This window comes from Molothrus ater, chromosome Z, assembly GCF_012460135.2.
Source record: "Molothrus ater isolate BHLD 08-10-18 breed brown headed cowbird chromosome Z, BPBGC_Mater_1.1, whole genome shotgun sequence".
Lineage (NCBI taxonomy): Eukaryota > Metazoa > Chordata > Aves > Passeriformes > Icteridae > Molothrus > Molothrus ater.
In genome coordinates this window covers 51,948,792-51,971,967 of record NC_050511.2, presented here as the reverse complement: position 1 = coordinate 51,971,967, position 23,176 = coordinate 51,948,792, and the positions used below count along the sequence as shown (strand labels likewise).

The 23,176-nt window shown below is 37.0% G+C and overlaps 1 protein-coding gene across 9 annotated transcripts in view; it reads left to right on the top strand.

The window, feature by feature from the left end:
- Nucleotides 1-23,176, top strand: part of LINGO2 (leucine rich repeat and Ig domain containing 2) — a 486,580-nt gene that overhangs the window by 379,077 nt on the left and 84,327 nt on the right. Inside the window, exon 1 of one of the 9 annotated variants that reach the window (XM_054517994.1) lies at nt 18,014-18,035. The exons of the other annotated variants lie outside the window; for them this stretch is intronic. The gene's annotated coding sequence lies outside the window, so the exon portion shown is untranslated. Of the gene's footprint in view, nt 1-18,013; nt 18,036-23,176 lie in introns of those variants that run through there. 9 annotated transcript variants of the gene reach the window in all.

Below are 23,176 nucleotides of genomic sequence, written 5' to 3'. Positions count from 1 at the left end.
ATTCTACTATATTTCAACTATGAAATATGACACTTGCAAACAAATGCAATCCTTGAATATAGTGTAATATAAAAACTGAATGATATATCACCTCAGGCATGGCAATAGTTCTAGGAGTAATAACATGACTGTGATCGCTTCCTGCTATTAAGAAATGAACATTCCCTCCCATGTAAAGTAGAAAAACATTTCTTACTGAAGGGCAAGTGTCCACATCAGCCACTGACAGATAATCTTTTGCAACAGTGTATGAAGTGAGTGCACCAGAGTAAATACATCCTCACTTTTACCTTTGAAATTTTACCACTTTCAAGGGTTATACGTGGATATAATTGTCCATGGTTAAATAGAAAAGTCCAAGTGTAGTAATCATAGAAATTACTCTAGTTTTAAGATTTGCACCATCAATTTATGGGTATTTGAAAATATTAGAAATATTGCTTAAATAATTTAAATCAAATATGATGAAATCTACAGGGCAGAATTATGCTGCAGTGCATATATGCCCATTCTCAGCCAAGCCCACAGGCTCAACACAAAATTATACAAGGCAAATAGTGTATGTGAGCAAATAAGAAGAAATATGGACCTCGATATATTATCTGTAATGATCAACAGCCTTTCAAGCCACTGAATAAGACCATAGATGTATTTAAGATCCTGACATGACTTAATAGATGGATAGCATTCAGCTGTCTTTGAAGTTGTTTTCTTTCAGTGTATTTACAGTTTCAAAGAGAGGTTCTTCTCCAGCTGCGTGGTGAAGTTTTAGACAAGCCAGTTACCTACACTCTTCTAATTGACCTGGAATGGATAAAGTTGTACAGTTTTTATATGTTGTGCATTTAGGCTGACCAGTATTCAAAGCTCATAGTTGGGTCTCCAAACAAAACTTGTGTGTACCATTATTGTAGATTGTGATGTATCTGCACCGATGTCTTCCTCACCAGTTGTCATAATTTCATATAATTTTCTCTTTTTAAAATTTAGTTTGGATTCATATGTTTACTATCTCTGTAATCTCATTAGCATACACTAAAAATATATAAGAATGTTGTTAAAATTTATGTCCTTAAAATATAGACTCTTTGCTTTCATTTTTTAATTTAATGCTTGAAAAGGCACTGTGGATCCTATGTAACAGATGTGTATCTGGACCATAAATTAGAACTCTTTGGTTGGAAACATGGCTACAAAAGCCATCTCTTGATCACTAGTTTCCCTTATGCAGTCTTCATGTCCGCTCCATTCTCTGACCCTGCCATTGTCTCATTATTTCCTCCTGAACAGAAATAATCTTATTTCCTAGAACTGACCTGTAGAGAACTGTCACAACACAAATCACTTGATCACTGGCTCAACAACCTGAGTCATGTCAGAAAGTCACTGCCCTGCCAAATCTATTTTAGAAACCCCTGAGGAGCTGACATCATTAATCAGTTCTCCCTGGTGAGGCTTGCTGCAGGGATTTTTTAGGTTTTTGGATTTTGGTTTGTCTTTTAGTGGTTTGGGTTTTTGGTTTCTTTTGGGTTGGTTTAGGTTTTTTTGTTTGGTTGATTGGTTTGTTGGGGAGATTTTGTGTTTATTTTTGGGTTTTATTTGGTTTTGTCTAAATGTTAAGAATATGTCTGTTTTTTGCTTTCTGCTTTTTTAGTGGCAATGTTGTTAAAAACAAATGGAAGCGTGCATAAAGCATGCACAGCACTGCTAGTTCACTACTGGAACTGCAATGTTGCCACTTGACCAACAGAAATGTCAGCACGAATGAACATTATGTCACACAGTGATTACAGTTACTGTAATCTCTCTGCACTTACTTTGCTTTGCCTATTCCTTTGGTTTTTCCTGCTTGACATGAAAGTCTTTTTATCTCATAAGAAGAGAAGATTCATATAAATTGATTTTAAAAATATATCCAAAAATTGACAAAATACCTGAAGAAAATAGAAAAAGAAAAGAAAATAATTCTTATGATGTTTATGTATCATTGCTGTTTTACATTATTATGTCTTCAAAGATGCGGATGGACTATTAATAATTTGTCATATCATCAGTTCTTAGGGTGTCATCTGTCATCAGAATTCTCAGACTCCAGTTTCTGTATGCTTTTGTTTTTGCCAAAGTGAATTGATGCAGCAGGGTCAATGTGATGACTTAGATGTCACTAGTCTTGTGCAGGAAATATGGAAAGGATTATTAGCTATGGAAATCTGTAAGAGAGGATTTAGGCATTGTAATTCTGAAGCTAAAAGACAGTTACATAGATATAGTAAAAAGTTTTTGACTAGTATATCGGTTTAGAAGAATATTGCAGCAAGATGCAGGAGGAATTTCCTTCTTGAGATTGGGGTGAAAGCAGTCTTCCAAGCTTATTAAAAAAAAGTAAAGGCTATCTAGGATAGCCCATCTTTATGTTTCCATTTATTCATTGACAAAAATGCCCCATTTCAAATCCCTCCTTATGATACTTTCACAAACCAGCTAAGTATCATTGTTTTGTAAGAATGCCTTTTGTCCCTTATTGAAGTTGACAACCTCTGTATTAATGATTAAGTAACTGCTAGAAGGAAATTCATGAGGGAAGACTCTTGAACCATATTAATAGCTTTCTCAATATCTTTTGGACTTCTTGCCTGCTAAATTAGTTCTGTGCTTGAAAAATAATTTCTTAAAATTTTTATTTGGAGTTCCATGTTCCCTTCAATATCTTCCAAGCTGAGGAGTGCATTTGGTTTTGACTATAAACTTTTGGATTAAAGAAAATCCCTTACCACCCCTATGCAGAAGCATCTCTGTATTCCTCTGTATTCCTAATAGGCCTAGAAACATGATGGGTATATTTAAAAGTGTAAACAATACAGCTAAGTACATGTGTTCCTGAAATATCTTTGTTCTACCTCCCAGTCCCATTAAACTTGCTTTAAGACTCTAGGCTGTAAGAATTTTATACCTTCTTTCAGTTTGAGGTGTGGAGGTAGCCATTCACCTCTGGACTTGTAGTTTTAGTGAAGATTAAGTTTAACTGGTGCTTCCACTAAAATTACGCAGTTTTAGTTGCTATTTTCCATCTGCAATTAGATTAATCGTCTCCAAACTAATGAAGTGTAATTTGTAAATGAACTGTTTGTTTCTCTGAAAGGATCACTCCACTCATCTAACTGTCAAGTCTCTGCCAAATGGATGCTTTGTTAATCATGACTGTCAGAGTCTAGCCTTTCTGAATTAGGTTGGCTTTCTGGAGTTGTCCCTTGGCTTGACTCTTTGACAAAGACTAGGAAGGGCAGGAAGGACATCTGTTTCTGGTTTTCTTCAAAGCCACAGAAAAGCAGAGGTGCAGGCTTCTTTATGCCTTCCATCTTTCCTTTGGCAGTGTTAAATAGGTCTTTGGGATTGGGTCTTCTTACACAACATTTTCCTGTTACACATTCATGATGATATGGCATGCCCGAGATAAAAAACAAGAACAAATTCTTTATGATTATAATAAAGATCAAATATGGCACAGTATATTTTACACAGTAACAATAAGATGATATAGAACCCTAGGACTGGTTGGCCTTGAGCTTAAATTATCCTTCCTCAAGTCATTTCTTTCTAATGTTTCCCCTGGTAGTGCCTTATGATTCCAGGAATATGTTTTTAATGGTTCTTTCAGCTTTCAGGTAATATATTCTCATTCTCCTCAGAATATATTCTTCTCTCAGATTGATGCATCTGTGTATGCATGTTTGTGTATGTGTGCACATATTTGTCTGTGTGTGTGTGTAGTTTTGGGGTTTGGGTTTGCAAAAGGGATGGAGCTGTTGGGGTTTTTTGTACTTAAGAGCAGCAGTAGCAGCTAATCTTGTTCTGAGTCCTTTATACTTCTGATAATAAAGTTCATCTGGTTTATACTGTTCCACTAGCATTTATCTAAAGGGTTGGGCTGATCTAACAGTTGAGCTTTGTGAAACTGCAGATGCATTCATAATGCATAATTCAGAATGGCAAAACTAATAGTCAGATCACACTACTTATATAAATTCCTTATTTCTTATTTTTCTCATGCTTCTAAACTTTGACAATGAACTGCTTTACTGCAAGCTGTTATTTGCATCCTGATTTGTTACAGTGTGTACAAGCTCCAAAGCAGCATTGTGCACCCTTCTGAATTTGAGTGAATAAACAAGTTTGTCAAGTGGGGTTCAGGATTTGTAGTGATTTACAAGAATTACAAGTAGATTATTATTACCAATTCCAGTGTTTTGGGATTGGCCATTTTACTCACAGAGAATGGTATCTTTGAGGACAGATATATCAAGTAAATAAGGAAAAAAATGCAAAGGCAGCTGAGATGCCATTATTTGAAATTTTGGGCATGTATATTTTTAACATTTATTATGTATATCTTTAACATTCACTGCTAGCCAAAAGCCAGAAAAGAGGACAGAAAGTGTTGTGTCAGAAAACAGATCTTACTAATATATTTTCTCTTTTCTCCTTTAGTAAATTGAAATTACACTTATTTTCTTGTGTAATAATTTGAAAGAATTTAAATTAATTCTTTATTTAACAGTTTTGTTTTTCAATTAGTGTATTAATTGCTCACTAATCAGTGAGAGTATTCTCATTTCTACTCTTCAAATCCATATTTTTCTTATGCATGTTCTTCTTGCTGTTCAGAAAGCTTTAATGTCATTTTGGAACAGTTTTAGTTCTTGTATATCAATATCAGGGTTTTTTTCATTTTTAGCTATCAAAGTTACAAGCCACTGATTCCTCCCACCCCCATTCCTCTCACAATGATTAGATTATTTTGGCAATATCCAACAGGGAATGGGCAATAACTCTTAAAATCAAATAGGTATTTCAATATATGAAGAATTAAGATTAAGATTACAGTTCACTTATGTTTTTTCATGCTAAAATGTTTGACAGCTCAGAACACAGCTGAAAACAATGAAAAGACACTACAAACATGGCAAAATGAAAATTAATTTTGCAATTGAATAGACATTATTGGAAAATTGCCTTGCAGCCTGTGGCAGTTTTCCCACTTTGCCTCTACAATGGTAAATATGGATTTAGTGTTCCAGTAGAGCCAAACCAGCTTTCCTGATGATCATCCCACTCTAAGCTTGTGTCTCTTCTGCCAGCCTTATATCTCGCACCTAAAGTTCTGCTAACATCAAGGTGTCTTAAGAGTTATCTTTGTAGTGATAGAAATACGATAACTTCTTCAAGAGCAGAGAGCTGCTCTGGCCCAGGATAGATAAAGGCATCGTATGAACTGGTAACAACCGGTTCTTTCCTTCCCCTAACCTCCAGTTTAGTCTGGTATGCAAGGGAATGGGGTAGGTTATCTCCCTTGTCCTCCTTTAACTTACCATGGCATAGCTTATTTCCTTCTTGTGCTCAAGGGCAGCTACTCTTAAGAAACAAGGGTCCACCTTTACCCACTTCTGAGTTTAGGCTGTCTCCAGCCACCTCCATGTGTCACAGGACATTAGGCAGGCATTCTGACTCTACTGTCATGTCCAAAAATTAAGTGGCATTTGTAAACAAAGTTAAAAAACATTTGTAACTGGGATGGGCAAACATTATTAAATAAGAGCTGTTTAATTAAACAAGAGCTGTGATATTAGCGTGGATAGCTAAGATTTATGAAAATCTCAATTCAGCACTATTTTGCTAGACTGAAATCACACCTAGGAGCTAGTTGATGAGTACAAGGATTTTCACAAGAGAACATTTGCTGCAAATGTAGGAATAAGTGTGTTGACAATTAGAGACTTCGGGGGAATATAAAAGATCAGCCTCTGAAATTGAATTTAGATGTGACTGTTCTATTTTCTGTGATTGATCAGGCTTGTGCAATGCCTCAGCTTTTCATTAATGTCAATGGCTAGACTCATGTGCTCTGCCACTTCAGCAGAGGGAAGGCCACTTGAATTCTGCTTTCATTCTCCTTTTCTTATTTCCCTGGGGTTCAAGGGTCAGCAATCAAAGTACACATCAACCAGCCAAAACTGAAACTTTTCCTGCCTCACTGAACAGACTCTGAAAAAGACCTGTTTGTATGGATCATGTCTATTGCTATTTGCCATTGCTATTTATCTTACAAATAGAAGAAAAAACATCACTTGCATTAGTCCTGGAATCCTGTATGAAATTATTTCTTATGTCTGGGCAGACAAGTATTTGTATTTTGTATTTATCCTATAACAAGTTATGATTTCCATTGAGAATGTAGCATTCTAACACATATAAATACTCTTTAGAGAGACTGAAAGAGCTAGCTTAGTTCAAGGGTGATCTTCATTTATGGAATAGACTGTGAGTCATTTGTTTCCCCATAAGCAAAATGATTATCATGCTTACTGGACCATTGAAGGCCTCTCAGAATGTACAGCTAGAACTTATCTTGGGTTTTATGAAAGCTTTAATCATGACAGTAACTTAAAAACAAAACAAGCAAAAAATCAACAAAAACAAACAAAAAAAAACCCCAACCAAACGACATTAAAAAGCTGTAACAAAAATAACAAGGAAAAAGTAGAACTTGATTGATAAGTGATGATATATCCTTGTTGAAGTTTATGGAAGTCAATTTTTTTCTTATCTAAGGTACTTGAAATAATATATGACTATCTTTAAGGTCATGTGCAACCTAAACCATTCTATGATTCTGTGACTTTTTCTGACACAACATGGAGTCACCTTCTAAGGAAATTTGTCCTACAATGTCACTGTTAAGAAAAGAACAACTTATTTAGGCACCACATGATATGTGGTTGAGTGAAACTGAACAAAGGGAAATGGCGTATTATGAGCAACACAAAGGGAACATAAGAAGTGATACATCCACTTAACCTTTCTCATGTTTTTTTCTAGACCAGCTCTCTTCAGCAACTGCTTCTTGTTCTATGTTATTCTTCAAGCTACTAATGAAAGCTGGCAGCTGTCCTGCTAGCTACCTGAGTCTTTGGTTACCCAGTTAGAGAGTGTTGATGAAACCAGCAGCTATTAACACAGAGGTATACATTTTCACCTTCATGGTGTGTTTGGGCTCTGCCCAACAATCTTTAAAAAATAATCCCCAACACCAATTATCAGCCGAATGTTTTAGTTTATTTATATACATATGCACACAAGCACACAAGCTTGACAGACTTTTTTTTTTATTTTTATTTTTACTTAGCAAAATGTAAGTAGATGGTTTAGTATGCACTTGTATAAAAGCTGTAATTTGTAGAAGGTTGGGCTAAAGATGTATTAAAAGAGAGAACCCTGGCAAACTGTGTGTGTGCATGGAGTAGTTTCTTTTTTCTCTCACTGCTGTGGTTGATGTTTTATTCAGATGATCTCTAAAGACACTTAGTTAATTAGCTCAAGGAAGCAACACAAAAATTTAAGTTAGGTCAGGTAATGAGTTCTGTAGTTTCAGTTGGCTTCCCTGGGTGATTTAACAAAACAGCATTATGTTTTCTCGTGGCCTTGGAAATCCTCAGGCTTAACTCCCAAACTTTCACTTGAGCACTCACAATATCTGCTATCTAACTGATAAATTAAAAATGACAGAGGATGAGAAATGGAGAATAAATTGGCTGTTCCGAGTTCAGCACTAAAGGACAGTAGCTTGGATGATTCACCTTGGAGGACCAAAGGCAGAAATAGCCTTTGAAAGTTGAGTGCTCTCCCTGAAGGTATCTACCAGCCAGTATGAATTTAAGGGATATACCATCCCAGGCTTGATTTCCACTGAACCATGAGGGTCAGTGCCAAGCAGCTGGAAAGGGACTCCTGCCAGCAGGGGCCCATCAGGCAGCTGGCAGAGGTGGAGTAGTGCAGGCAAAAGCACTGCTTGGGTCATTATGGACACACAGTGTGCAGACATATGCCAGTGCTGTCAATTAAACCATGGATGTTACTGTACCTAAATAGAAATTAACTGGTTTTGCAGCAATAAGGCAAAAAAGGGTTCCTTAGTTTCTTTTCTTTAATGCATATTACATACAAAAAATGCAAAAAAAGGAAATATGATTAGCCTATGTTCATACCATTAACACAGTTTGTTGCAGTGTTTTAAATCCCAAAGAAATGTTTTCTGTTCACTCCTTTTGCTGATTAGTAAAAAATCTCATATACCTTACTGCTGCAGTTGTTTATGCTGTTTTTATTTTTACTTTCTTCTGGACTGCAGGGCTTGTCTCCTTTTTCTGATATTGAAAATTACTTAATGTCTCAGTTTGAATATGGCATAATTTCCCATCTCTCTAGAGAGTGTGAAGGCAAAAATATTGAAACAAAGCAATGTCTTCATTAATTTGTTTGGAAAAATGTAGGAATAAAGTAGTTTATTTTTCCTGTGAGCATGAATCAAGAAAAGGTTATGACCAAAAATGGAATGTTCAGAGAGAGAATATATTTTGCAGCAAGAATATATTTTACGGAGTGGAACTTTTATATTGCTCTCCAGTCAGGACTTGCATTATTTATTTAGTCATATGAAATTTATCTCAGAAAAAAATAAATTGGAAATTGGATTTCCCAGACAACAGACAGTATCATTATCATTAATGGCATTAGTTTCACTGTGGCCGTTTCAAATTTTTTTACTTTTTTTTTCTTTTTTTTTTGTGGTTTTGGTGTTTGTTTGTTGGGGGGGTTAGGGGCTTTTTGTTTGTTTGTTTGTTTGTTTGTTTGTTTGTGAGGGTTTTTTCTTTTTTTGGGGGGGGGAATTAGGTCATTTTGTGTGAAACAAAAGAGAAATACACATGTGGGGATGTTTAATTGTTGCCAGTCGGGGCAGTATTATTATAAATACCCCAAAGAATGCCGGACTACTGAGGCAGCTAGAAGCTATGTTGATCAGATGCTAGATGCAGTCTAGCAGTACAGGAATGATGCTCAACACAGATTCATTCATTCACATCTAGTTGCATTTCCAGCATACAACTGTACTCTGAAATGCAACATCACTTTCTGTACTAAAGGTATTTTTTGTTATGTAAGATAGCTCTGTACAACCCAGGAAAGGTAGTACTTCAGATCTCTGCTAGATTCCTCAAAATCAGAATTTCTTTGGCCTTTCCCAGTTCATAGGAACTCACACAGTCATCAGTGTGCCCTGCCCAGACAGGAATGCTGCCTGTGTCCTGGGGTGCATCAAAAGTGGGCAAGGGAAGGGATTGTCTCACTCTGCTCTGCATTGGGGCAGCCTTACCTTGAGACCTGTGAGCAGTTTTGGGTTCCACAATATAAGGATATTAAGCTGTTAAAGAGCATTCAAAGAAGGGCAATGAAGATGATGAAGGTCCCTGAGAGCAAGTCATATGAGGAGCAGCTGAGGTCACTTGGTCTGTTCAGCCTTGAGGGAGACCTCACTGCAGTTACAAATTCCTCATGAGGGGACAAGGAGGGGCAGGCACTGATCTCTTCCTAGTGGTGACAGTGACAGAACCTGAGGGAATGGTCTGAAGTTGTGTCAGGGGAGGTTTATGTTGGATATGAGGAAAAGAGACTTCCCCTAGAGGGTGGTTGGACATTGGAAGAGTCTCCCCAGGGAAGTGGTCACAGCACCAAGCCTGATTCAAGAAGTTTTTGGGCAATATTCTCAGACACATGGTGTGATTCTTCAGACTGTCCTGCTCAGAGACAGGAATTGGACTCTGATGATCCTGATCGGTCCCTTCCAACTCAGGATATTCTACCTTTTATGATTCCACAGAATGCACGGTGGAAACATCTATGAATGAAAAGCCATAGTTAGGACTGACACTGATGAATGACTATTCTGCCGGTGTCACTTTCTTCCACTTACAAAATATTTATTAGTAAAGAATCAATAAGGTTGTAAAAGACCTCTAAGATCAAATTCAACTATTGGTCAGAAATGTGTGTGTGCACATTCATATGTATACGTATATATATATATACACTCAATATATAAAAATATCTTTATAGTATAAGTACTTACATGCATGGCTGTAAATATCATGTTAGCTGCAACCATTCTGCTACTGCCTTTTTCCTAGGCTTTGTATAAGAACCCTGCCTTGAGTCATCTGGAAGGTAAAGGAGATTGGTTTTTTTTGGTTTTACTTCTGCCTTGGGTTGCTGACTACACATTAATTTCAAATGCCATTCTACCAAATTTAATTCATACCCAAAGCATTGCAGAATGCTCCACTTGAGTAATAAATCTAGAGGAAGAGCTACTTAAGCATGCATGAAATCATTTGTCAAGAGATTCAGAGCATTACATTTGGGTAGCAGGCCCAGGTGTTGGTAACAAAGGGACTACCCTACTGTGAGAAGCTGCCGGAAACTGTGTCCGTGTCCAGCAGACCCAATCTGTGTGGGATCCAAGGCCAAGACCTTGCCAATCCAGATGTCAATAACACCTCTGTGATAACATACTCAGAAGGGGTAAAAGAAAAAAAATGTGCCAATGTAGTTGGGGTCAGAGAAGAGCAGGGTGGAAACATGTGAGAAGAGCTCTGCAAACACCAAGGTCAGTGGAGGAGGAGATGCTCCAGGCACCAGAGCAGAGATTCTCCTGCAGTCCACGTTCCAGACTATGATGAGGCAGGACATGCCCCTGCAGCCCATGGAGGTTCATGGCAGAGCAGATATCCACCCGCAGCCCAGAAGGAGACTCATGCTGGAGCAGGTGGATGCCTTAGAGGAGGCTGTGAACCCATGAGAGGCCTGTGCTGGAGCAGGGTCCTGGTAGGGATCTGTGGCCCCATAGAGAGAGCGGCCCACACTGCAGCAGGTTTCCTGCTAGCCCTTGTGACTTCTCATGGGACCCTCCCTGAAGCAGTCTGTCCTTGAAGGACTGCACTTCATGGAGGAGTGACACATGTTGGAGCAGTTCATGGAGAACTGTCTCCTGTGGGAGAAACGGCACACTGGAACAGGGGAAGTGCTGCTCTCTGTGAGCAGCAGCAGAAACTTTTGCGCGATGAACTGACCATAACCCCCACTATCTGTCTCCCTGCACTGCTGGGGCAAGACTGTGAGGGACGGAGGGTTAGGGGAAAAGTGGTTTTAAGATTCATTTTACTTCTCATTGTCCTGCCCTGATTTTGTTGTAATAAGTTTGCTTAATATTTCCAAGCTGAGCCTGTGTTGCCAGTGATGGTAATCGGTAAGTGATCTCTCCTGGTCCTTATCTCAAACCACAGCCATTTTGCTATATTTTCTTATCCAGTTGTGGAACAGAATGATAGAGCGGCTTTAGCAGATACCTGGCATCCACCCATGTTGAAATCACCACAATATCAACAACTGTACAAACTAGAATAGTATGACACTGGAATTTGTCATATTAGAAACACATCTCTATTCTTTTAGCACAAACTTTGAGAACTGGTCACATGTGGTGTTTTGAAAAATAGAGTGTGGGCCAAATTCATCCAAAGCAATTTATTTTTCTTCAGAACAGACCAATTACATGTCTCTTAAGTGTTTATAATTATGTCAGCAATAATAAACACTTTCTGCATTTAAAAATATACCATAGAGATATAAAATGGAGGTATGATTTCTTCAAATTGTGCTGAACTATTTTGGTTAACCAGTGAAATCTGGGAACCATTAATACGTACTATCTGGAATATAGAACAAGGGAAAATTCCAGAAACATTCATGTAGTTTCTGCTTTACCTAAGGCACCCTTGCCTCAATGGACAGACTCATTTAATTTGTGTGCGGCTCTTCCTTTAAAACCTCTTCAAAAGGAAAACAACATTACTAGTGTCACCTTGGATTTCTTTTATCATACACCTAAAATTTTCTTGTAAGAGTGATCAGTATCATTATTCTTGTCATCCGTGTTAGTGTTCAGAAACACATAATCACAAGAGCGATTATATGTCGGTGCTTTTATTAAGAGCTCTGGGTGTCAGGGGTATTCAACGCAAATCTGACTCTGACCATACATTCGAGATGAACATGTTTTTATATTCTATTGTTCTATAACTTTCATGTTAATTATTAAACTTATATTGTTCTATTGTATACATAGATTTCAGTCAAGCATGGCTTCTCGTGGCTCCTCCTTAAATTTCTAGCATAGTTTCTCATTATTCTTCTTATGATTATACAATTATATTTAATTACTAAACAATCATCACATCTAACAATTATATCATTTATCATACTGTTTACACAGGTGCAATGATCTGGCAAAACACAAAGCCTAACATTTTCAGAGTCTATCTTTAACATTTTCCAGGGCTCCACTATCATCCAGATCGGAAACAGAGGCCCAGAGAAGTAAAAAACACTTGGGTGTAATTAATCAGCAGAGGTGATAGTGCAAGGCAGTGTGCATGGTCTGCAGACTTGAACTTGGCCACACCACCTATCAGCATATTTACTAAACCTCTCTAAAAATGTTTAGCATCCTAAGTGTACATTGTTTCCCATTTGGTCATCCTTTCTTCTACCTGTGCATTAGAGGATCTAGGCCATGCGGGACAAGGCCATTGTTTACTCTTTTGGGTGGAAACTGCCTACTTCTTCAATTTCTTATGGAGCAAAAATTAGTTCTGCTAGTCAAAGAGAATGGATGTGGTTAAAATAATTAAATAATAAGTAATAAATATTTATAGCTATAATGAATTATGTGATGCATAATTGAGTGTGTACTGTATAATACATAATACAACTCTGTATTGTAGCTATCTACAATATATAATTTATATTATACAATTATAATTATATTTAATTATAATCAATCTGGTAATAGTTCCCCCTCAGTCTATGTACTTTGACTACTTTAGTTTATTATTCAACCATTTAGTCATTGTTGTGTACTCAATATCATTTTAATATATTTTGAAAGCAATCAAATTTGTGATTTTGCATTTGAGAGTCACTTCTCAAGGACCAAAAGTTTCACCCCTCCTACCTTCTGTGGAACTGTTCTGAGGGAACAAAGTATCTATGGATTTGAAGGCCTCCTGACAACTATGACTTTATCTCCCACTGTTATTCCCTCCTAATACCAATGGCACAGCAGCTACCATACATTTCTCACAGTGAGAAGTCCAAGAACTTTTGTAGACTTTTCAAATTTAGGAAATTTCCAGGAAAGACATGGTGGCATGTACATTTCCTAACATAAATAATTTTAAACTGATTCAACAGGTTTAAACTGAGATTAAAGTGTGCAATATCCATGTTCCAAGAGACTATGAGAAACTGCATACTGCTTTGCTTGATTTTCTGTAAATGTCCTAAGTCCCTAAGATGTTCTGCTTTCAAATTTATAATGATTTTAAAAAACCCAAATAGGTAGAGTTGTCTGCCATAAACAGTTATTTAAACAGTTGCCATGCAGTGTTATTTGTGTAAAAACAACAACTCAGAATTTTTCACACTCTTATGCTTAGTGCAGAGAGGACAAAATAGTCAAGCAAAACTAGCAAGCTCAGGCAAGAAGTCATCAGTCAGCACTCTGAAATTTGAAGGCTCTCTTGGCACCAAGAAAAAACATGATGAAGCCAAATACTGCTTTTATGAGTAGAATTTCAACTCCCTCAGACCAATACAGATGATTTTTTTGCTTGCTTTCCAATTTTATCAGATAAGAGCCTTTCTGATTGACAGGATTTCATTCACTGAAGGGTCTAACAGGGCTGTTGCTTAGCTAGTGATAAATTAAGTGGTTATTGATCACTAATTTTTTGTCATGTCTTATAGAGTGCAGATGAAAATCAGTATATATGAAAACTAGTTATCCTTTTCCTTCAATTATGTTTGCAGCACATTGTGTTGCCTCCAGTGCTGATTTAAAATAGTCTTCTCTCTGACAAAAGCTGCTCTAAACCCAGCTAAAAATGGAAACACAAAACCAGGGAGGAATTGCAATCATTAGGGTTTCTCTTGACATCTTAGGAAGGATGTCTATTCCTTATTCTTTAAGAATTTTTTCTTGAATTTCTGTACAAGAATTAGCTTTCTCATTATACCTGCGTAATGCTGAGAATAGCTGAACTAGCTTCAAATCTTAGTTGCTTTCTGACATTTTATTTACACTGATATTGATGGGATTTATGTATGTTCAGTACAATTCAGAATTGGTTTCTTCATCCCTGTGATGAAACAATGCTCTGCTGACTTCTGCATTTTCTACGCTGCAAACTGCTTCTGTGTGAAAAACCCCGTTGCAAGCGAATTTGTTGTGGGTTTTTCTCACAGCAGTCTGGGTCTGATATTTATGAGTTTCTTTCTCTGTTCCCAGTTTTCTATAGTACCGGGTCATGGCGTAGAAATTGAGTATCAGCTTCCCTGGAAACAATAAGTATTAGATATTATATAACTTCAGAAGGTGGGGGCTGTAGAAGAGGTGGCTTCAATCCTTTCTAGACTTCTAAATGGAAGCTGGGGATGGAGTTACCATGGTAGATACCAGTACAATTCGAGGAACATAGATTGATATGACAGACACTGTGACTTGGTCATATGAACCACTTCAGATAGCTGGACTCCCAAGCCCTTCATCACCCTGGCAGTGCTTTGGTTTCAGCTAACAGAGCAAAAACTTCCACATCTCTTCTCTTTAAAGAGAAATGTGGGATTCAAAGAATATCCTTCTTTTTGTTGTGTTTTCTGATTATTTTTTTTAATAGACAATAAAAATATTTGCTCTGACATCCTGGTAGAACAGAAACTTCAGTTTAGTCCTTTTTAGAATGCTTGTTTATTCCTGACTTGTCTTCATGCATCTCAGAAATCAAATAAAAGAAAGACAATATTTTCCTCTATACAGTATTATAGGAGTTTATCTTGTGCAGTTGGACAGTGTCTATAATACCAAAAATAAATGGTAGGGAGGAGAGTACTCCCCTCATAATCAGACATTCAGAGGCTTCATGGGGCAGTTTGCAAGCCATCTGCATCTGAGAAATTGTACTATATCTCATTACCCCAAGGATGGGGGATAGAGCCCCTAGCACAATGAGGATCATTCTGCTTCTGCACTCATTAAAGTAAAGCATTGAGAAGAATGAATTGGAAGTGCAGAATATTCTTTAAATTTTTCACAGCATGGAGAAGTGCAGGTTATCAAAAGGCAGCGCAAACAATGACTTTGAACAAGGCTGCATGACAGAAGGGATATTGAGGTTCTGTCACGGACTCCCAACCCCACTAATTTCATCTGAAGACAGGGTAACATTGGAACCAAATCTGCCAAATCTGCTGCCACTTTGCAAACGATTTTTTTTTTCCTATGCTTTCTGGAAGAGATGGTATACCAGAAGATTAGCTTTTGTGTGAATGATACACTGCTACAGCAATTGTATATTGAATGATTTCTAAGCTTACTTCAATTTATGAGATGTTTTCAACTAACCTGAGAGTCATTTTGACCACCTCATATTTTCTACCTCAAAATCTCTCAGAATATCACCTTAATCCCATTTTTGCAACACTGCTGAATTTGGTTTTGCCCTCTCAGATAGCTTTAAGTTTCTTTGTAAGTACACATCATTCTTATGATTCAGAGCATAGAGAGCAAATAACAATGTGACTCAGATCTGAATTGTCTAGGTCCATCTCAAATAGATTCTGAATGTGCCCCTGGCTCTTTAGCTGTCTCTCTGTTACCAGTGACAGTGAAATCTTGCCTGCATTAATCTCATAGCAACAATCCCTGCAGTGGCAATTAAGGGAGAGTCCAACAGATCCAGATTCCTAGTTAAGATTTCAGTGCCTGAAATTGTTATTGGGTATCCATAATTGTTTGTTTCCTGTTATATAAGAAGAATGCAAACCAAATATAGCTTCTTGAGAAAGCATGTAATGACTTTGGACTGGGAAGAAGTAATTGTTCCTATAAGAAAGTTATACCTGAAGACATGAGAGGATTTTATACTGTATATGTATATACAAATATATGTATCCCATACAATCTTACCATAAAAATATATGTTCAGATTTCTTTGATCTTTCATTATTATCATTATTGAAAAGCAATTTGTTATGAAAACTGATTGATGCTGTTCCAGAATTGCATCATTCCTCTGAGTTGCTCAGCTGGATGCACAAATCACCCCCAGTGTTGGTGATGAATAAATTTTAATTCTGGCACTCTTCTCCTGAAGTGTACTGTCTGAAGTACCTTTGGCTTAGATTCTGTAATTGAGTCATTTGAAGACCCTCTGTCTCAAATTGAAGCACAGAAACAAAAGGGAGGGCCTTAAAGCAGAAAGCTAAAATGTTGTATAAGGAAATTGAAACTTGGACATGAGGTAAAAAACTTAACAAGATAGATGAGGGGTGACTTGATTTATTCTGATATAAAAAATCATGTTGTGCTCCTTTGTTCTGGAAGGATTTTGCTACTTTTTTTCTGGTTTTGCTGCTGTGTCAGAGTAGGCAGTATAGACAAACTCTCACCCATTCTTTTAGAAATGGTGCACCACCATATTTACAGGTACAGAAGTGTCTGTTTAGGCCAGACATTTGTAAGGTTCATCATGATGTCAAGTTTCATCAACTTGTGATGATCTTTCAGACAGAAGAAAGAAAAGGCATAGATTGTTTAGGGAATTATATTTTTTGAGGAAAAAAAAAGTAAAAATATTGGGCTTTAGTTAGATAAATATATTCTTAGCATCTAATGTTGATTTGTAGATGTTTTACATGGTTATGCCAGGCTTCTTTTAAGTCTGTATTTCAAAATAAAATACTTTTTTTCATTTAAAAGTTTATTTTTTGGCCAATTTTACTAGAAGGTGAATTATGTGAATGCCATTCTCTCATCATTTTTTTCCATTACTCACAGCATACTGTTTTTTTGGTATTTTTAATATTTGGTTTCCTTTAGCCAAGATGGTTTCCACTTTCCTTAACAATGACAATAAGTGAAAGAGCTGCATAAAAATTGTTTGGGTCTATAAGCTTCATTTAGAATAATGGCACCATTTAAAGGTGGCAATAGCAAGATGTTTGATTGTAGGATACAAATCTTCTCTTCAAAATCCTTTTGATATTTTGACAGTTAAATTTAATTTTGATAGGGAATGTGTACACAGTTATATACACACCCTTGTTTGCCTTATCACTTCACCATAGTGGGAGGTAGAAAGAAATTTTTAAAAATAAAATACCAAAACTTCTGCTTTTAAACTGTTAATTTTTTATAATACTAAAGCTTCTGCAGTAGGAGTGAAGGAAATTAACTGGTGGGTTATTTCTTGCTAGTTCATGCATTTTCTTGGTGTCAGTAATTGAAGTGCTGTACAAGTCACTTCCATTTCATGGTGAAATTGTATATTCCTATTTCTTTCTTTTAGAAAGAAAGTTTAAGTTGTGTGCTTTAGAAAGCAGGTTTAAGTTGTGTGCTTGGAGGTTCAGGTACAGAAAAAAGAGCAATTATGTGAAAAAAACCATCATGAAACCATCACTTTCATATTCCTCATACCTTTTCTTTTTGCATGGCATTTAGTTAATTGCTCAGTTAGCTAGCCATGAATAGGTTGATCACATGTATATCTAGTGTTCTGATTTCTCCAGAGTTATTATCAGAATTATATCTGTGTCAAGAGCTAAAGGAAATGTATTCTTCTGGGGAGCTGAATTAAAGCCAACTTGTTTCTTTTTCATTATGGTTTTTGGAAGTGTAAGAATAATGGGAGAATGGCCTTTTTTCCCATCCATGAAAGCAACAAAAGAAATGCATCCATCAGCATTTCCACTGGTTCAGGTTTCCACCTGTGACTCAAGCGGACAGCTTCTACTTTTGAGCTTTATTTCTGGTTATCATAAGCAGATTCTTTACATGAATTGAAACCACATCATCTGTTTTCAAGATCCTTGAGCAGTTCAAGTCTAAAACACAGTTCTGGAACTTTTTCTAACTGGTGTCTGTAAGTCTTGAGGGATTTGTAATGTCACTGGGGAAAATAAAAATAACTTGGACCACTAATCTCTGTCTTATTCCTGTTCAGGTCTTAAAACGAATGTTTTTTCCTAGCTTCTTCCTATGACCCACCTGGAAGAGACAGGGAATCTCATCTACAGAGTAGTTTCTAAAGGTAGGAATTAGTCCTCTCTATTTCTTTCTCCTTTTTCCTTTGACATTTAAAGATCAGCCAAATCATGACACACAACACCAAAATCCTTGGTCTTCTTAAAATACAACTAGTGGTAAAAAACAATGAGCCTAGTCATTTCCTTTAGGAGAAACATGAGGAGGAAACATTGATAGGCTTCTCTCCAGCACATCAGCAGAGATATTGAGCACTTGAAAATACCCCTGGATGAACACAGACAAAACATCTTCATGATCAAACTCAGCATATTAGCCAGAGTAATGTATGACTAACTGTCTGTGTCTCATGGAAGTTCTAAAACTCCTGCTCTTGGCAGTATCTGAAAACAAATATAGGTTTGCCTAAGTTCATTGAGGGCTGTGTACAGAGAATTACACAACAGCGTGGGTAGTTTTCTGAATCTGGGGCATGTCTTCCTCTCTTGCTGTAGGCAAAATATGTTTTGTAGAGAAGTTATTCTAAGCACTCAAAGGAAGAGGTTGCTTCCCTGCTAGCCTCCTATTTACTTAATTTTTCCTCCTGACTGTGATTGACCATGGGACAGACTGCTGTGCCTGTCCCAATGAGAAGTTATTAACTCCAAGACACAGAGTACTGAGTGACTCAGCAGGCAGTACTTTCTGTTCCACCAAAAGTTTGTCTTTTCAGTTCATAGAGTATGTCATTCTCCTGAAACAAGAAAAGCAATAGTTTACATTTTATCAACCTCTCCAAGAGCCTTAAATCTGAAACTATCACAATATCCCAGGCAGTATATCAATAAAGAGTTTGGCATCTCTTTTAATAATAAAAGTGTATGTCTCCAGTTCTGATCTTCATTTCACACATAAAAGTTGGGGTTTTGAAGCACTAATTATATATATCTATCTATCTGTATCTATGCAAACTTGATTCTAATGACACAGTCATCATTAAATAAGGATTTATTTATATTACATACATGACTAATTGGCAGGGATAAAAACTGCTTCACTTTTAATCATGACCGATCCATCTTCAGCATGTTTCAACACAATGCCAAGAGAGTTTCAAATTGAGTTCTACACTTTTATTCTTCTTTTCTCTTTTAAATGTACATAATGGCATTAGAAAACAACTTTTTTCAAAGCACTGAAATTACCTTTTTCAAATTCACTTTTCTACACAGAAGGCTAACACGGCTACAGAAAGGATGATTGCAAAATGAAAGAATCTTGCAACCCTTAAAAATTTTCTCTGCTTCTTAAACAGGGCTAATTTAAGAATTGCATTTTTGCATTAAACTATTTTAAGAATTACATATAATTACATTGCAGTCTGCAGTGAAGACTTTCAAGCAGGCCTCTAAGAATTTAGGTAAAAAATCTATCAGTCCACGTAATTTTCATGCTGGACATTAGGACTTTGGTTTGTAAACCAGATTAACCTCAAGGACACTTATGTTCACTTTTTGAACACCTGTGAACATTTAAGAAGGTGTATGTACCTCCCTTGAAACTTTTTTGTCACTCGAGTTTTTAAACAGCACAAAGTTAGTGAACAAAATGGAGGTTTCTTTACTTTGTTTTTTTATGTCTGTAATATCCTTACTCAGCTATGTCCTGAGGAATGATAGGAAGGCTAAAAATGCTTCTTTTTGTCTCTTAAGCATACCATAGTTATTAGAAAGACAGTTTTGTGCTAACTTTTGGTATGTTAGACCTTGCCAGCCTTTTCAGGCTGAAATGTCTTGTTACTTTAAAAAATACTTGTGTCTGTTTTGATGTTCTTTTGAGAAATTTCTACTCTCACGCTGCATTGAAGACAGTTTTTTTGGGGAAAAGCACAATATAAAGGAATTCTCTTATACATTTGACTCTTGAGCTACAGGATTAATTTTTTTTTACTTGCACTCAAATGTGTACATTTTTGTTAATTAAAGTAATGGGGATTTTTCTATTGTCTTACCTGTTTTATTCTGTTTTAATACAAGAAAATGTTATTTTCTTAATGTAGCCTATTTTTTTAATTGCATTATCTCTAATCCTAATATAATGACAAAATTATTCTATGCTCTAATTTTTTTCTTCCTCCTGGCTATAGAATCCTAGTCAATAATTTCCAGAAATAATGGCAGCAAGAGTTAGGAACCTAAATCATTTTTTGCTATTTTTTGAATACCATTTAATTCAGAGTCCTGCTACGGACTTATTTTTCCTGGACTGAATAAAAATGTTATTTTCATAATCAAATTAATCCTAAATAGTATAAATGGGAATAAAGGAGCTTGAATTCATTTTAAGGACAAGATACTTGTTAACAAATGAGATAAATCTGTGGGAGGAAAGAGGGGGTGTCAAATGCCATCTCATGTGCAATAGAATAAAAGAGAATCATTTTAGTTGGATGGAATCTACAGTGATCCTCTAGCCCAAATGCCTGGACAATTGTGGGATGAGAAAATATCAAAACTGACAGGCTTGTTTGTTGTAGTTTAACCCCATCCAGCAAATAAGCACCCCAAACACACCCACTCACTCTCCTGCCATGGGATAGGGGAGAGAATCAGAAGAGTAAAAATGAGGAAACTCATGGGTTGAGATAAAAAAGGCTAAATAGGTAAAGCAAAACCCACACTTGCAAACAAAGAAAAACAAGGAATTCATGCCCCACGTCCCATGGGCAGGCAGATGTTCAGCCATCTCCAGGAGCATGGAGCACCCTCTATGTCTCCCCCATCCTCCTCCTTCTCCCTGCCTACATGCTGAGCAAGAAATCATATGATGTAGGATATCCCTTGGGTCAGTTGGGGTCAGCTGTCCCACCTGTGTCCCCTCCCAGCTCCGTGCACACCCTCAGCCTCCTCGCTGGTGGGGTGGGTGAGGAGCTGCAAAGGCCTTGGCCCTGTGTAAGCCCTGCTCAGCAATAACAAAAACAACCCTGTGTTATCAAAACTATTTTCAGCATGAATCCAAAACACAGCCCCATAATGCCTGCTATGGAGAAAATTAACACTATCCCAGCCAAAGCAAGAACAATAGAGCACAAAACACCTCTCTAGTAAGCCTGTTCCAGGATTTGATCACCCTCAGCAAAAAATTGTTTCCTATTTCAAGTCTGAACTTCTCCTGATGCAACTTTGAACCATTTCCACGTGTCTGCTAACACTGAGTCCTAGAGAGAACAGTTCAGCACCTCCCTCTCTGTCGCTACATTTCTCTTCTCAGAGAAAAGTAAGGCACAAGTCTTCCCAGGAATATTTCTGGGTTTCACATTCTCTGAACATCAGAGAAAAGAAAACACAATTCCTATCTTATTTGCTGTGCCTGTGTTTGTGCCAAAGTAGAATGCAATATGGAGATTGTTTACCCAAAGCGATGGTGTTTTGTTTCCTTGGCCTATCCCAAGTGCATGTGTGTGTGTGTGTTGGGACTGTGGGCTGACAGTCACAAGATTCTGTGCAGTTGTGTGCAGAGTTGAGTGCTTGGCAGATTCAGTTTAGATGTAATGTAACATAATGTAATATAGTATAGAATAATAAATATAATATATTTATTTTATAGTATAGAATTATTCTATAGTATAGAATAATAAATATAATATAGAATATAAATAAATATAAATATAATAAATGTAATATAGTATAACATAATAAAGTAATTAATTAGCCTTCTGATAAGACGGAGTCAGATGCATCATCCTCTTCCCATGGTTGGGGGCAAAAATATCATCTATACCCTCTCCACTCCCCTTCCTCAGGAATCTGTAGAGAGCAATGAGCTCAGCCTCAGCCTCCTTTTCTGCAAATGAGGTCAGTCCTGAGTCCTCAGCCACTCCTTACAAGACAGGCCAGCCAGCCCTTTCATCAGCTGGGCTGGCCTCCTCTGGACACAATCAGGGACCAGCACGTCCTTCTCAAGTGGAGTGGCCCAGCACAGCTCAGGTCACACCAATGCTGGATACAGCAAGATAATCTCCTCTCTGACTGTATGGCTGTGCAGTGTTTGATGTCCCCAGGATGCCACTTGCCCTCTTGGCTGCCTGGGCACACTGCTGGCTCACAGTGAGCCTGCTGCAAACCAGCAACCCCAGATCCTGCTCTGCACGGCTCATCTCCAGCCACTCCCCTCCCAGTTTATCTTATATACAGAAGGACTGGGCATTACCTATCCTGCTTTCTTGATTCTTGTTCACTCAGCATATTACTCCTTCCACCCCTTCATTTGTTTTTTTTTCTTTTCACACAAAACTCTGAAGCACAGTGCTTATCCCTCTTCACATGACACTTTTATCCTGCTACTTTTCTTCATCTAGTTAGCCATTTTGTCAAAAAATCATGTACTCTTCAAAATCTTTCTAGCAAACCCCATTTTTTATCAACAACAATCTATCATGGCTGTTAATTAATGCCACAGTCCTTTAATCTACTTCTCGTTGTTTATTATTATTATTATTATTATTATTATTAATAATAATAATAATAATAATAATAATAATAATAATAATAATAATAATAATAATAATAGTATTATTAGTATAGCATCTTGGAAAAACTTCTGTCCTCTCAAAATTGTTTTTGTTTGCATCAACTGCTTTGTTCTTTTTCAGTGTATCTTTTATCTCTTAACAAGGCAGATGTAGCCTGTAGGGATCCTTTTACCCCATAAATATTTATAAACAGCACCAAAAAATAGCTTAAGCCTGGAGATAAGAAGATAAAAATTTAGTCCACTGCAAAGTTATTTACTTTTGCTGCACCATATGCTTTCAATGTTTTCTTATCTTCCATTGCTGCGCCATATGCTTTCAATGTTTTCTTATCTTCCATTTCATTCTCTGCATCCTGACATTTTTGCTCCACTGTGCCTTGTTCTAGTCCCTTTCTCCTTTTCTCTGTCATTTCCCTTTATTTTTTGCCTCCCTTTCTTCAATGCCACCCAATTTAAAAACTATAGTATTTCCTGTTTTTCTCTTGTTTTCTGAATGCAGTCTTCCTTCTACATATTTTGCCTTTATTTCCTCTTTCCTGCAAGTTATTCAGTTTCTCTTTCCACCTGTTTTGTTTCCGTTTGGAGGTGTTTTTTGTTTGTTCATTGGTTATTCTTTTGCTTTTTTGTTGGTTTTTTTGGTGGGGTTTTTTTTTTCAAAACCAATCTAGATCATGC